At 45.7% G+C, this 16611-nt stretch overlaps 1 long non-coding RNA gene across 1 annotated transcript; it reads left to right on the top strand.

The window, feature by feature from the left end:
* The first annotated feature begins 13105 nt into the window (after positions 1-13105).
* On the top strand, positions 13106-16378 carry LOC139059165 (uncharacterized). Its single transcript, XR_011513972.1, has 2 exons — positions 13106-13180; positions 16208-16378. It is a non-coding gene; the product is annotated as an uncharacterized lncRNA (long non-coding RNA).
* Positions 16379-16611: the final 233 nt, after the last annotated feature.

Here is a 16611-nt window from a genome sequence, read left to right as displayed (position 1 = left end):
TTCAAATAACATGACGGAGAAAAGTTGGAGGTATGATTTGGGACGGCTTCCGAATAAGTGCTTAGATATGTCGGGAAAAGGTGCCAGATGGTAGAGGCGCATTGTAGTTGTTAGCAAACAAATACAAGACAGAGAAGTATTCAGTGTCATAAAAGGCTGCTTTTAGGTTGCACCGATGATAGCCAAATGTCCATGAAGCATGAGCTCAGATGATGTAGATGTGCTGAGGCCATGATAACGAAGATGTCAGATGATTTAGAAGGTGGATATGCGAGGTGGATTTCCAAGGTGGATATACAAGGTTGATAACATGACGTAGATTTGATGGCGACTAAGATTAGCTTATAGCCATTGTGGATAACCATAGGCTTGTGAGTGCACTATACCTGCAGGCTTGGAGTGGCGCCTGACACCGGCGAACGATGCCGAGAGCGAGTGGGGCTATAATAACCCAGGTACAATCAAATTAGGAAGGCCAACTAAGCATGAACAAAGACACTCCCTCACCGGAACAAGAACTGGCCATCCTGCTGCAGTATTCGGCCACAACCTACCTAATGATAAGATCGCAATGGACCAACGGCCGTCAGTGTCCAGCGGCTGCGGAGCACCTGACCAAGGCGGTGGTCAGACTTGCAGCGCAGGAGAGAGTGCTAAGAATACCTGGGTCCGGACAAGCCGTCAACCTTTAACAGCAGAACTCGGTCGAGGACGGCTAGCCTAGCAGGGCTCTTTGACGAACTATCAGACGTTGTTTGGTACATTATGGGACTGAGTGAGATTAGAAGAACTGGTGAGGCTTACACATTGCTGAATAACGCCCATGTCCTCTTCCATAGAGTTCACCCAGATAAGACACAATACAGGGTAGGATTCGTAATCCATGAATAACATAGCGGACAGCATTGACGCAGCATCAACAGCATCAACGAGAGGATAGCAGTAGTCGTAATCCAGCTCAATAAGAGGCACAGAATAAAGGTAGTACAAACCTGCGCTCCACCATCCAGTCACGATGATGAGGAAGTAGATCAGTTTTGTGAAGATGTTGAATTAGCGATGATAAAAGTGCAAACGCGGTATACGGTAGTAACGGGGGACTTCAATGCAAAAGTTGGGAAAAAGCACGCGGGTGAACAGGCAATTGTGAACTACAGTGTCGATTCTAGAAACGCTAGAAGTGAGATGCTGGTAGAGTTCGCAGAAAGGAGTAAGCTGAGAATAATGAACACATTTTTCAGGAAACGAAGCAACAGGAAATGGACTTCGAAAAGTCCTAATGGTGTGCGGCGACGAGCGACCAAGTAGACCGGTAAAGTATCGGGCTCTCACAGGAGAGGAAGAACCGACACTCGATCGCTTAGCGTAGCGTTCTTTTTAATAATCTCATTCGGAACGCTAGCCCGTGCCGGAGCGTGCACGCCGCTGGTGCCTCGTGTAGACGCGAGCATCTACATCATCTCTCGTGCGACGCCGATGCTGCTGCCGCTACAGAGGGCTCCCCCCCCCCTTATAGAGGGGGAAAGTTCGACGAACGATGGAAAGTCCACGTGACGCGGCGTGTCTTGGCGTTGGTCTTCGGTGTCACGTGCGCAGGTGGCGGCGAAAGATGCAGCAGGGTCGCATCGCGTACTGGTGCAGCTGATGGTGCGGGTGCTTCGATGTAGGCGGGTTTGAGACGTTCCAAGGCAATCGTGTCTGATCGGCCGTTGACATTCACAACAAACGTCGTCGGACGACGCTCTAGAACACAATTTGGCCCGGAGTAGTGTGGTTGTAAAGGCTTCCGCGTGGCACAGTTACGCAAGAAAATGTGGGTAGCAGAGGTGAGTGCGGGATAAACGTACGGGGACCTTGGTTCTTGTGAACGTGTAGGCACGGGGCGTATCTGGGTGAAGAATGCTTGCAGTTGGGCAACGTATTCGGCAGGTCATGGCATAGGCGTTTTGGGGGTGGCGACAAAGAAATCGCACGGAAGGCGTAGGTGAGTGCCGTAAACTAGCTCAGCAGAGGAGCAACCTAGGTCGCTCTTGAGTGCTGCTCTGATGCCAAGTAAGACGAGGGGCAAATGCAGGACCCACTTCTCCGGCGATTCATGTGCCATAAGGGAGGCCTTGAGATGCCGGTGAAAACGTTCAACTAGTCCATTGGACTGCGGGTGGTAAGCAAATGTGCGAAAACGTGTCGTTCCGAGTAGTTTGAGTAGCTCGTTGAAAAGTGCTTAGTCAAACTGGCGACCGCGATCTGTGATTATTGTGGATGGGCAGCTGAACCTTGCGATCCACGTAGACACGAAAGCTGCTGCAACAGTGGGCGCTAAGATGTGAGATATAGGTGTAGCTTTTGACCACCGTGTATAACGGTCGATGCATGTCAGTATGTAGCAGTAACCTTTCGAAGGTGGGAGAGGGCCGACGAGGTCCAGGTGTACGGTGTCAAAACGAGCATCCGGTGGAAGAAAAGACTTGGCAGGCGGAGTGGGGTGACGCTGGATCTTCGAACGTTGACACGACAAACAGCAGCGAACCCAATCGCGAACTTGCGCGTTTAGCCGAGGCCAAACGAAACGGCTAGAAAGAAGCTTCTGTGCCGCGCGTATGCCAGGGTGCGACAGGTTGAGCACGGTTTCGAATAATGGTCTGCGAAGGGATGCCGGAATGTATGGTCTACGTGTGTCGTTAGAAGTGTCGCAGATGACGGACGTACCATCTGGGGTTACAACGACGTCTTCCAATTTCAGGGACGTTGGCGAATTCCGGAGTGTACAAAGTTCAGTGCCATCACGCTGTTGACTGACGAGTAAGTCGGCCTCGATGATGAAAGGTTCCAATGTCAACGTGGAAACGACATTGACACGACTCAGAACATCGGCTGGAACGTTGTCGGTGCCCTTGATGTGGCGGAACGTTGTTGTAAGCTCGGAGATGTAGGAAAGGTGACGAATCTCGCGGGGCGAGTAACAGGACGCCGAACGATTCGTTGGGTGCACAAGGGGCTTGTGGTCAGTCAAGACAGTGAATGCAGGCCCTCTGGGAAATAGCGAAAATGCTTGATAGCCAGGTAAACAGCGAGTAAGTCACGGCCGAACATGCTGTAGAGGGACTGCGCAGGCTTCAGTTTCTTGGAGAAAAAATCGAGTGGATGCTATGCATTGTCGATGAATTGCTGCAGAACGGCACCAACGGCTGTGTTTGAAGCGTCGGTCGTGATGGCAGTGGGTGCGTCTGGCTTTGGGTGTCTAAGCAGCCTGGCGTCGGCGAGGGCACACTTGGCTCTTGTTAAAGCGTCGATGGCTTGTTCAGTCCACTGAAGCACTTGTTTGCGTTTGTTTACCAAGAGAGCGTCTTGGGGAGCCATAAGTCGTGCGCACTCGAAAATGGATCGGTGGTAGAAAGTAACGAATCCGAGAAATTGGTGAAGCTTCGTGAGCGTGGTCGGTCGGGGAAGGTTTTCAATGACGCGAATCTTGGACGGCAGTGGTCGAATGCCGTTAGCGTCGACGATATGACCGATTCACTCCTGGCGGCATTGATTACAATTCCTTTATTTACAAGGCGTGAAAACAACAACCGCAAGTGGTGAAGATGTTCTTCTGCTGGAGAGTTTGCGACGAGAAGGTCGTCAATGTATGCAAAAACGAAAGGCAAACCTCGGGTGATGGAATCGATGAAACACTGGAAGGATTGAGCCGCGTTCCGTAAACCGAAAGGCATGCGGAGAAATTCGAAAAGACGGAAGGGTGTGGTGATGGCGGTCTTGGGAATGTCTTCTGCAGCGACCGGTAGTTGATTGTAGGCACAAATGAGATCGATCTTAGAAAAGATCGTCGCAACGTGCAACGCTACCGTGGAGTCCTGAATGTTCGGTAAAGGGAAGCGATCACGAACTGTGACCTTGTTTAGTGCCCGGTAATCGCCGCATGGGCGCCAGTCTCCCGTCTTCTTAGGAACCTTGTGAAGTGGTGATGCCCAGTTACTGGAGGAAGGGCGGATGATGCCAAGTTGCAGTATGTGTTCGAACTCCACGTGAGCGATCTTGTGTTTCTCCTGGGACAATCGCCGGGGTCGCAAATAGACCGGTGGGCCGGAGGTGACGATGTGATGGCACACGTCATGTTGCACCGGTTGCGTCCAGTCCGGCAGGCGCGTCAAAGTGGGAAACTCGCGTAGGAGTGCGGCGAAAGGTTCGTCCAACATGGCAGAAACAGTCGCTATGGGCGATGTGCCTGATGATGGGACGCCGGGAAAGGATAGCTGGGTCACGGATTCGATGAGATGGCTTCATTGGATGTCCACAAGGAGTCCGTAGTTATGCAAGAAGTCTGCTCCAATGAGTGCACGACGGACGTCTGTAACCAGGAAAATCCAGCGGAATGCTCACCGAAGGCCAAGGTTTAGCATGATGGAGCGTGACGAGAAAACTGAAATCCTGGCGCCATTGACGGCTTGCAAAAACGACACAGGTGTCGCTTTTCGGTCTGAGTGCTCGGCGGCTAGAATGCTGACCTCAGCACCTGTGTCGACTAAGAATCTTTGTTCCGTAACTCTGTCCGTCACGTAGAAAAGGCGACTTGTGTGCTGGACCGGACCATTCGTCGCCGTTAGAGGTCGGCCGGCCTGTTTCCCTGCCAAGCGCAGGGACGCCGACAGTGACGAGCATTGTTTCCAAAACGGCGGTGGTAGTAGCAAACGCCAGGCGTTGTAGTTGATGTTTCATTTTGGATGCCCGTGCGTCTTTATCTGCTGGAACTACGGCTGCGAGGGCGACGAGACGTGCGGCGATGTTCCGCTCCACAGATGATGCGTTCCAGGCGCTCACACAAGGAGTCGAGTGGAGACTGCACTGCGGAAGAGCAGGGAAGTGTTTGTGGAGCGGTTGTATTGTCACCCGGAGATGGTGACGTGGCTACAACGGTTGGGGTGGCTACTTCTATGACTTTGTCGGACAAAGCGGCAAGTCCGATGAGGTCCATGATAGAGGCTGTCGCCAGGACCATCAGCACGGTAGCCGGGAGTCGTTGCAAAAACAATTTGCGCAACAGCGTGTCGTCGATGGATCTCGCGTTGTTTCCGAGCAGCTGGCTCATTCGGCGAAGTTCACTAGGGCGTCGGTCACCGAGTTCTTCAGCGGACAGAAGCTGCTGGATGCAAGAACGCAGTGAAGCTGCTGTGCGCTGTAGTGGTGCTGCCTTGAGATTGTCATAGGCGGCGGCAGACAATGGGGAGTTCAACAAATCTGCTACTCGTCAATGGCGGCTTGCGAGAGCGCTGCGACGGCGTAATGAAACTTCGAGGCTTGAGACCGGATACCAGCGACTTGAAATTCCGCTTCAGCCTGAAGAAACCATGCCGAGGGATGCTGGACCCAGTACTGTGGGAGGCGGACAGCGATGGCGGAACAGGAGGGCTCACCGCGTTCCTCGGAAGGGTTCTGGCCTTGAGCTCTCGTAGCGTTGGTCTGGTCCATGGTCGTCTCTACCACAGGAGCGTATGGCAGTATCACGTCCGGAATCACCAAACTGTGGCGACGAGCGACAAAGTAGACAGGTAAAGTATCGGGCGCTCGCAGGAGAGGAAGAACCAACACTTGATCGCTTAGCGTAGCATTCTTTTTAATAATCTCCTTCGGAACGCTAGCTCGTGCCGGAGCGTGCCCGCCGCTCCTGCCTCGTGTAGAGACGAGCGTCTACGTCATCTCTCGTGTGACGCCGATGCTGCTGCCGCTACAGGTGAAAGAAGAAATGAAATTGATTTCATATTTTCTGCCGATTCCAGCATAGTGAAGGATGTAGAAGTAATAGCTAGGGTAATGTGTAGTGATCATAGGTTAGTGAGGGCCAGGATTCACCTCAATTTGAATAGAGAAAAAGTAAAGTTGGTGAAGAAAAAACAGGTGAACTTAGATGCAGTAAGGGTAAAAGCAGACACATTTAGGCTCGTACTTGCAAACAAATATGCAACCTTAGAACAGAGAGATGATGATAATGACATAGAGGTAATGAATGAAACCATAATGAGGCTGTCTTCAGAGGCAGCAATTGAAGTGCGAGGCAAGGCACCAAGGCAACCAGTAGGCAAGCTCTCCTAAGTAACAAAGGACCTAATAAAGAAACAACAAAGAATAAAAGTGTCCCACTCAAGAAATAAAATAAATTTCGCGGAACTGTCAAAACTTGTCAACAAAGCGAAAATAAGTGATATAAGAAATTATGACGTGAGCGAGGCTGAACACACCGTTAAAAATGGACGCAGCCTGAAATCAGTAGGAATAAAACTTAGCATAGGACACACCAAGATGTATGTAATGAAAGATAAGCAGGGTAATATCATCAGCAATCTCGAAGGTTTATTAAAGGCAGCGGAAGAATTCTATACTAACCTTTACAGTACCCAGAGGACTTAGGAGCACTCAATGCGAAACAATAATGAACAGTATACAGAAATTACTCCCATAACTAGAGATGAGGTGAGAAGGCCTTGGAAAGCATGAAACGGGGAAAAGCGGCAGGAGAGGATGGAATAACAGTCGAGTTTATCAAAGTTGGAGGATACATTATGCTAGGAAAACTGGTGGCTCTCTATACGAAGTGTCTGTCGACTGCAAGGCTCCCAGAAAACTGGAAGAATGCAAACATTATACTAATCCACAAGAAGGGTGACGTGAAAGAACGAAAAAATTATAGGCCTATTGGCTTACTGACAGTATTATATAAAATATTTACCGAAATAATCTCCAATCGAATAAGGTCAGCACTGGACTTTAGTCAACCAAGGGAGCAGGCTGTCTTAAGCAAAGGTTACTCTACAATAGATCACATTCATGTCATGAACCAGGTTATCGCGAAATCTTCAGAGTACAATACGCCTCTCTATATGGCTTTCATAGATTATGAAGGAAAAGCATTCGATTCAGTAAAGATACCAGCAGTCCTAAAGGCCTTGCGTATACTCAAGGAGTGCAAACCGATTACGTAAATACCGTGGAAAATATCCACTGTATTCCGTGGATACAGAGATTCCACAGCCACCTTAATTCTACACAAGAAAAGTAGGAAGATACCTATAAAGAAAGTGGTCAAACATGGAGACACAATCTCTGCAATGCGTCCTTAGAAGTATTCAGGCTATTAAACTGGGAAGGCTTAGGAGCAAAGATCGATGGCGAATACCTCAACAACATTCGATTTGCCGATGACATTGTTCTATTCAGCAACAATGCAGACGAGTTACAACAAATGATTGATGACCTTAACAGGAAGAGTGTAAGAGTGGGGCTGAAGATTAATATGCAGAAGACAATGATAATGATAAATAACCTGGCAAGGGAACAAGAGATCAAGATCGCAAGCTAGCCTCAAGAGTCTGCAGTGGAGTATGTTTACCTAGGTCAAGGATCACAGGGAACCCTGACCATGAGAAGGAAAATCAAAGAAGACTAAAAATGAGTTTGATCGCATACGACAGACATCGTGAGCTCCTAACTGTGAGCTCACCGTTATCATTAAAAAGGAAATTATACATTCAGTGCATTTTACCGGTGCTGACAAAGGCGCAGAGACTTAGAGACTGACAAAGAAGCTTGAGAAGAGCGATGGAGCGATGGAGCGCAAAGAGCGATGCAGCGAAGTATGCTAGGCATAACTTTAAGAGACAGGAAGAGAGGGGTTTGGTTCAGAGAGCAAACAGGCATTGACCATACTATAATAGACATTAGGAGAAAGAAATGCCACTGGGAGGTCATGCAATGCGCAGACTAGATAACCCTTGGACCATTAGGGTTACAGAATGGGTACCAAGAGAAGGGAAGCGCTGTAGAGGGCCGCAGAAGGCTAGCTGGGGCGATGAAATTAGGAAATTTGCGGGCGCTAGTTGGAATCGGTTCGCGCAGGACAGGGGTAATTGGAGACCGCAGGGAGAGGCCTTCGTCCTTCAGTGGACATGAATATGATGATGATGATGATGATGATGATGATGGGCTTGTGAGAGACTGGCAGTGCCTTGCAATTAGTAGGGTTCAGGAGCATGCGTCACATTTAGCTTTAAGCATAGGTAGTGTCTGAATGACTTTGCAGCCTTTTGAATTGAATTGAATTCTGTGGTGTTACGGGCCACGACCACGACATGATTATGAGGCTCGCCGTAGTGGATGACTCCGAACTAATTTTGACCAGTAAGGGATTTTAACGCGTCTCCAATGCATAGTACACTTGGCCGTTTTTGCATTTTGCCCCCATCGAAATGCGGCCGCCGCGGCCTGGATTTGATACCCCAATCACGAGGAAGCAGCAGAACACGTTAGATGCTAAGTCATCGCGGCGGGTTATTTTGCAGGGCTGTGATATCATCTGGATTGTGAACGGCACTGTCAACCACGCAGTCGTCTGCAAGCAATCTTAGTTTGGTTTTTACCTTTCACTGGAGATTATTTATCTACATGAGCAAGGGCATTGATATTAGTACACCTCTTCTATTTACCATTTTGTTAGGGTATGTTCAATGTTAGCTGAATACACGTCCACGTGAACTCGTACCTACAGCATTCGTGCGATGATTCCGGGGTGCGCGGCTTCAAAGTGCAGATCAAAGGAATCGAAAAAAGAAATAAGTAGAGAATAGGCGACGAACAATCACCAAGCCCTCCTCCCTTTAGTGGGTCCGCGCCATAAAAGGGGAACATCATTATGATTATCAGCAATAGCATTCGTCAATATGTCTCCGTTCTTTCCACTTGTAGCCCCAGCTATTAGTATTACATCTGTGCATACGTTGCGATGAGCTTCCAAGCCATGAACCAGCTAAAGATACAGCGCTTATATTTTTTTACTATATCGCTGATAGCAACAGCTGTCGCTGTGAATGTCATCTGAGTGCCCTGGTTGCGAACTTAGATTCAACTTTCCGTTCTTAGTTGTTTCCTAACTTCCAAGCTCGGATGAGTTTTACGTAGAAATGTGATCGTCTCTTTTCAAATGGAAAAACAACGTTTCGTCTCCCCTCCGGTCATATGCATTAAGCTTAGGAAACATTAGACTTTGCGTAACCTGAGGATATATTTCTCTTTTCACCAAGTAGGTAAACCCCAAATGCCAGCGCTCTTTCTGGAAACTCCTTAATTAACAGGCAGTCGGCGTAAAGTTCTGCACGAGATACCCCCTTCGGTAGGAAATACCTTTCGGCGTGAGCGAACCGAATTCTCTCATTTCCAAGTGTTTGCACCTTAAGAGAAAGTTTCCAAGCCGCGTCACTTTCTTTCGCTCTTACGTTGCAAAACCTGGTCATCGTTCTACGCTCAACATTGAATCCTCGTCTTGGTTTCTTAAGCGAAGCGTATACCGCTGCCTGTGTGTGAACATTATGCAATCCAAACATGCCTTCGGGGTCCTCCTTACATTATCTTTATGTTTTTATTCCATGAAATGCTGTGCAAAATGCTTTGCAGAGTACCTGCGCACGTTCCTTCGTCTCCAAGCATGTAAAGTCGGATTTCAAGTAAATTACATCCCGAGGGCTTATTATTCAATCCGCTGAGTTTTTCCATTTGCGATTTGATTCCCACTGCTTGTACTTAGCTTGAACGTTTTTGAGCATGGGAAGGTTGTATCTCATTAGATTATGTTACTGCAAAGCAGTGGAGCCGAGATTGTGCCTTGTTTCGCCACGAGATCACTGTTGCTTCAGATCTTTCACTGATTTGTTTTTTAATTCCGCTTATCTGTACCATCTGTGCATGAACAGTAACTCCTTTAATACTTTGTTTCAGTCTACCTGCAAGAACCGTGTTCTATTGAACAAAACTTATTAGGCTTTATTAAATATCCGGGTGACAGTTCAGCAAACATGTTTCTTTGTTTTGCAATATTTACAGCCACTTCAGAACGGCTACAATAGGTATATGCGTGTTTTCACGGCGTTGTGTGATGACTAGATGACAAAGGAAGTGTATATTTGTAGGAAACGAGAGCCATACTATGGGTAGTTAGTAGGTAAAACTTTGGGCATGGGTGTTGGAGGCGAAACAGAAACTGTTAAACCTTCGTTTTCTGTTTATTACATGTGGTATATGAAATGCTTCAAGAGTTTCACCGTTGCATTGGCAGGAATAAAGCCAGCACCAATTATTTTTTGTATACTTTATCGGCTACATTATGGGTGATGTGCACAGGAGTTCAACTGTATGGATCAATTAGAAACTTCAGAATTGTTTCCTGAAAATCCCTTACAAAAATAACTTTAGACTGTCTATAGAAAGTCTATAGACTTCTTATAGACGACCTTTCCTTTCTATAGATTTAAACTTTTGTTGATACAAAGTCTGTAGACTGTCTATAGACGAAAGTCGATAAAGTTTATATTTCTTTTTGTCTATGCGCAGTCTATAGACGGTCTATAGAAAAAAGTCGATAAGGTGTTTGCTCTTTTTTGCCTACTTCCCCTCTATGGACTACCTATAGACGAAAGTCGATACAGCTTCTATCTATTTTTGTCCATACTTTGTCTATAGACTTTCTATAGACGAAAGTCGATAAGGTTTCTATTTCTTTTGTCTACTCGCAGTCTATAGACAGTTTATAGAAAAAAGTCGACAAGGAGTTTGTTTCTTTATTGTATCCTTCCCCTCTATGGACTACCTATAGACGAAAGTGGATTACGCTCTCTATCTATTTTTGTCCATACTTTGTCTATAAAATTAAATTAAATTATGGGGTTTTACGTGCCAAAACCACTTTCTGATTATGAGGCACGCCGTAGTGGAGGATTCCGGAAATTTCGACCACCTGGGGTTCTTTAACGTGCACCTAAATCTAAGTACGCCGGTGTTTTCGCATTTCGCCCCCATCGAAATGCGGCCGCCGTGGCCGGGATTCGATCCCGCGACCTCGTGCTCAGCAGCCTAACACCATAGCCACTGAGCAACCACGGCGGGTATACTTTGTCTATAGACTTTCTATAGACGAAAGTCGATAAGGTTTCTATTTCTTTTTGTCTACTCGCAGTCTATAGACAGTCTATAGAAAAAAGTCGATAAGGTGTTTTTTTTTGTATCCTTCCCCTCTATGGACTACCTATAGACGAAAGTGGGTACGGTCTCTATCTATTTTTGTCCATACTTTGTCTACAGACTTTCTGAAGACGAAAGTCGATAAGGTTTCTATTTGTTTTCGTCTACTCGTAGATTATGGACGGTCTATAGAAAAAAGTCGATAAGGTGTTTGTTTCTTTTCTGTCTACTTCCCCTCTATGGACTACCTATAGACGAAAGTGGGTACATATCTCTGTCTATTTTTGTCCATATACTCTGTCTATAGACTTTCTATAGACGAAAGTCAATAAGGTTTTTATTTCTTTTTGTCTGCGCGCAGTCTATAGACGGTCTATAGAAAAAATTCCGTAAAGTGTTTGTTTCTTTTTTGTCTGCTTCCCCTCTATATGGACTACCTATAGACGAAAGCCGATACAGTCTCTATTTATTTTTGTCCATACTCTGTCTATAGACTCTCTATATTAGACAGTTAATAATAATAGTCGGCTAAGGTTTCTATTTCTTTTTCTCTCCTGGTGTATTGAATGTCTATATAAGAAAGTCGTTAATATGTAATGCCGAGTTCCCATACTCCCCGCCCTCTGCGAAGGCGATGATATGGCACTGGTTCATGCGCGACCGGCACCGCGTGCAACCCCGGCGCGGCGGGCAAACCGTGCAGACTGCTAGTCGTCATTCGGTGCAGCTGCACAACGAGGATCGCGGCGGAACAGGCAACGTCCGAGTCACAAAGGTCTTCCAGGCACCCGAAGGCCCTCAACCTGGCTGCTTCCCGGACGTACACTTCGCGAGACCAGCTGGTGAAGGTCAGATGGTGATGATGTGGCAAAGGTGGTGAATAAGTCGCGAAAGCCGGCAGACCAGGTGGTGAATTCACCACCTGGTCTGCCTCTGAGTTGTCGTGGTATTGCATGTCTATAGATTAACAATAGACAAACATCGTTAATCTGGGCCCAACCCGTGTACGCTGTAACCAAGCGCAGGTACCGGTGGATAATACGTAGCTGCGTTTGATATAAGCCACTGAAGTTGTATACTGCTGAGATTGCTGTAGAGCCTATTTGTAGACATTAGTATACACATAGTGTATACTTCCGCATTCGTTGACCACATGATATGATCTACGTAGTCGGTCTCGGCAATCCCAAGACAGTCTTCACAGTTGTCGCATCACTTTTGCGGCAGTAGAATAAAGAAAGCAAAACGCCGATCCAATTGTTATAATAGTTGTTATGAACGCCAGCTTCAGCTACAAGTGGATTCCAAACAGGCATCGAGCTAACAGCAAGGACACTCGTAATGTTTGTAGCTGACAACGCGGACTTTGGGAATGTGCGATGAACCGATGTCGCGCATGTGGTGTTCGCGTTGTGTGTCGTCCGATTCTCGGATACTTTTCACGTTTTCTTCATACCTCGGCTGCGTCACTAACATAGGGCGGTTTTTTGTTGACTGATATCCTGCACTATAAACCCATCAAAGTTTCTCATTCACTTAAAATAGGTGCCAAATCATCAGAGCCCACCCAGTATTTCGCCGGCGGTATGCCTGGGCAGCCACGCATATGAGTACCTCAATGCTGTACTGATTGCTTTGACCTATCACAGGAACAGAAAATTAGCACTAACATACGTGCGGGCATCGCATTTGGTGGTACGCTGGAAGATATGCTACAAGTACGCTGTATTACTAATCGACGCTGGCAATAATGCGTCTGAAACGTTTGAAGGGCCCTGTAATGGCTTTTACAAACAGCGCATTCAAGTTAGCGTTCCAGTCTCATACGATAGCCCACAGCGTTTGTCATACAACCTGCCAGCGCATTTCCTTCGTCCACGAAAAAAGATGAATAATGGTGATAAAGATGAATAAGCCACCCGTTCCGGCGCGCATGGCGCGCAGAGAGAGAGCGAAAAAAAAATGAAGGAGGAAAACGCGCTCACACTCCTCCTCGCGCGCGCGTCCTCGCGCGCGGAGCTCCTGCGCATGTTCGGAGATCTTGCGCATGCGCGGCGGTGCGCCATCTCAACGAGCGCGCCGGGCACGTGAACGGTTGTACCGGTGTGCGGTGTCCGCCTGAACGTTGGTGTCTGTGTATGCGTGTCATCTTTGTGGCATCACACGTCAGCTACACTGAACGGTAAGCTTTAGCAAAGATGTTTTGTGTCAATAGCTCATGCTTATGTGAGCGCATTTCGTAGCGCGAAGCGGCTGCATGTAGCGCAGGCGACTCGGGTATAGTGTCGGTTTGTCGTTGACATGGTTTCATAACGCGCTCTTGTTCTCGCTTCTACTATACGGAATGTTTTACGGCGAGCGATCGCTCGGGCTTGTTGATTTTCGCATAATAATTTGGGTGCGTAAAGAAGGAAGCTACACCATGTTTTAACTTGATATTGAGCTACCACTAAGCGGATTGTGTATGATGGGCAGCCAGTGTGGTAGATCTCATTTCGTGGCGCTTGATCCGGCCGCGATGAATGCTGCGCCGCATGTGTAGTGAAATTCTCGTGACACGCTTTACGTATATATCTCGAAATTGTGTTAGCATCAAGAATGTTCTGACAGACACGTATAGTTAAATAACTGCTAACGTACTCGGATGAAAGGCCGTGTTTGCGGGACATGCATCAGCAGTGTATGCACTGCCGTTTTCGCATTGTTTTTAAGGTAGCAGTATTTTTAAGGTTTCTGGCAACCAATCTAAATAATTTTGGGAAGTTACCGCAAGCAAAACACGAGACTTGAAGAAATGTCAACCGAAAATCTCTAGATTCACCCAATCTATTTATATGCAACCACAAACGCTTTTGGAGCATGAAACCTGCGATAAGCTGTCACTCGCAGCTTCGCAACTTAGCCGAAAAAATTGGAGCACAATAAATTAGTCGCTCCGGGAAGCACCTTTACACGTTTCAGACTGAAGGCATTGCGTTTGACGGTAGTTGGAAGATTTGTTTTTTGTCTCTTTTTTAAACAGTTTAGCAGCAGAAGTTATCTTTCGAGCTATATGAAAAGCGTTAAGCGCCTTTCGATGCTTCGGGGTTATGCAGTTTACGTGCTCTTAATCTCTAGGCAGCTGCTGGCGCAGATTCGCATTGTGCCAGTCGTGCACGGTATGAAGCCCTTGTCGTGCGCAATAAGTGTTCCGGTTTTCATTACTGTTGCATGTAGTGCCGTCGTCTTGGACAGACTGCATACTATATGCGCTGTACAAAGGAAAAAAGAGCCAGATTATCAATTTGGTGGTCTTTTCTTAGTAGATAACGCACAGATTATTCAAATAATTCAGTGGACATTGCATTCGTTCTACCCTTATTAACACACCTAAGAGATCGTAACATGTTTTAGTTGATAAGTGACCTGATCAGTACGCCCCCATTCATGCGCATTCTACTGAAAGTGTGGCAAATGTATTCATCTCGAAGTATGAGAAAAGAGACAATGCAGACTGTTCTAAGCGGAAATAAATTGCAAATGTTAACGTGATTGTTCAAAACTGCAGTCAGTATGCTGAGCATGTTCGATCGGCCCGGGCACATTGCATTAACACCTGAAAAATGTGCACAGTCCAGCAGGGTATCTTTGTTTCAACAATTATTATTATAGGAATCGTTTGGGATTCTCACATTTCTTTCATTTTTATGAGTACACTGTGTGTCACATGAACCTGTCTTGAAACGAAACGTACCGTTGCTAACACCGGCGACCATTATGGTTGTCTAACTGCTTATCATACTATAATATAACGAAACATCATAATGGTACTGATTAATATTGCCATGTAGTCTTTAGTCATAGGTAAACAAAGTTAACTAGAGGCATAAGTGGTGAGAGCAAATTATATAGAAAACTACTATTGAACCGTAAAAATAACTCATTGTATAGTTTTCCCTCACATTGTTGCATTTGTTTTACGCGTGTCTCTGTGTCTTCCGTGCTGTACTCGTGTGGCCATCAATTACGAACTTGCCGAAGCCCATGTCAGCTTTATTAAACAAGGGATTCAAGTCAGTTGCATCTAATACTACATGTTAAGTGACTGACGTGTTATTCGTTTTATCTAAATATTATGGACTGGCGCTACTTGGCAAGCATTAAACCATAGTATTTTTTATTGCACTTAAGCTGCAGGCGTCATAGATTGCCAGAAAATTTTCATGAAAACAGCCAGGAAAGGCTTGGAAAAAGATCGGGAAACTTTAAATTGGCCACATAGGTATGCTGTCTTGTTACATGTCAAAGTTTCCAGAAAGTCTCTGTGTTAAATATATTTTTAAAACGTTTCACTTCATAAAAATGGAAGGAAATTGGTTCTATTTATTGAAAAAAAAGAAAGTCAAGCAGACTGACAAGGCATTTCTTACTCAATATGTTTTTTTTTTGCGTTAACTAAGCGTCCTGAACCCCGATAGCCTAGAAAAAATTTTCATCTTTCAAAGCACCTTAAATAATTTACTGTGATAGAATTCATTCGAATTATACTATCAGTTCTGTTTCCTAGGAGGTGCATATCTGTCGTGCCATGACACAAAGTGCTCGTGTGGTATTTCGGGTGCTCATGTGGTATACCTAACTTGGAAACCTGTTAGCATGCCCAAGAGGCCTCATTACCTGCAAGAAATTAAGGTACCATATCAATACAATCAACCCATCTGCCATCTGTTGAAGTTATGGCCAATGACCCATTCATTTAAAAGTATGAGAAATACATTTCAATGTGTACTAAGCAAAATAAATTACAATCTTAGGCATGATACTGGGAATATTCCAGTCACGTCTTCTGAAAACATCCCTCTGCACGGGCATACTTAACTACCAGCCAAAAATCTGTACAGACAGCCCAACTGGGTAACGTTTCCGCAATAAATATAGGGACCATTTGGGATAAGTACATTAATGCATCATATATGAACTTGTCAAAAAAGGGAACATACTGTTGCTGACACGAGCAGCAGTTGCGACTGTTTAATTGATCACCATACCATGCAATAGAACATTGCATAAAGGTACTGATTTGTATTGACAAGCAGCCATTAGTCATAGTTAAACCGCATTAAGTATTGACTTAGATGGTTTGAGTAAATATATTCAGCTGCTTAATGAACATACAAAGAATACACATCTGTTATTTTTGCCTCATATTGCTGCATGTACTTATTTGCAGCATACACCTGCAGCACCTTTGGGACTAATGACACAAAGGTCAAGGCCAGCCTGGCAACCATGCTTGCCAAGGAGTAGTGTAAATATTTAATCTGTTTCCATAATAGCATAAGACAAGAATTTAAGGAATTCATGTATTATATCGAGCAATAAAAACGGTTAATGCATTGCCGGTGCATTTGTTTTATTTTTTGCACTGCATGATTCAGCACTATATAAATTCTTTCTGTTTATGCAACATATATGAAAGTACAGCTGGTTCAGGAGCTTTATTAATCTACTAACGGTAATGCATAAGTGTAGATGAAAAGGAACAGGTGCACATGCATAATATCTGCATTCCATGCATTTCCATGCATTTCATATCTATAAAATGAAATGAAATACATTCAAAACGTTTTGCTA

The sequence above is a fragment of the Dermacentor albipictus genome, chromosome 1, assembly GCF_038994185.2.
Source record: "Dermacentor albipictus isolate Rhodes 1998 colony chromosome 1, USDA_Dalb.pri_finalv2, whole genome shotgun sequence".
In the NCBI taxonomy this organism is placed as follows: domain Eukaryota; kingdom Metazoa; phylum Arthropoda; class Arachnida; order Ixodida; family Ixodidae; genus Dermacentor; species Dermacentor albipictus.
This window is presented reverse-complemented; position numbering and strand designations above follow the sequence as displayed.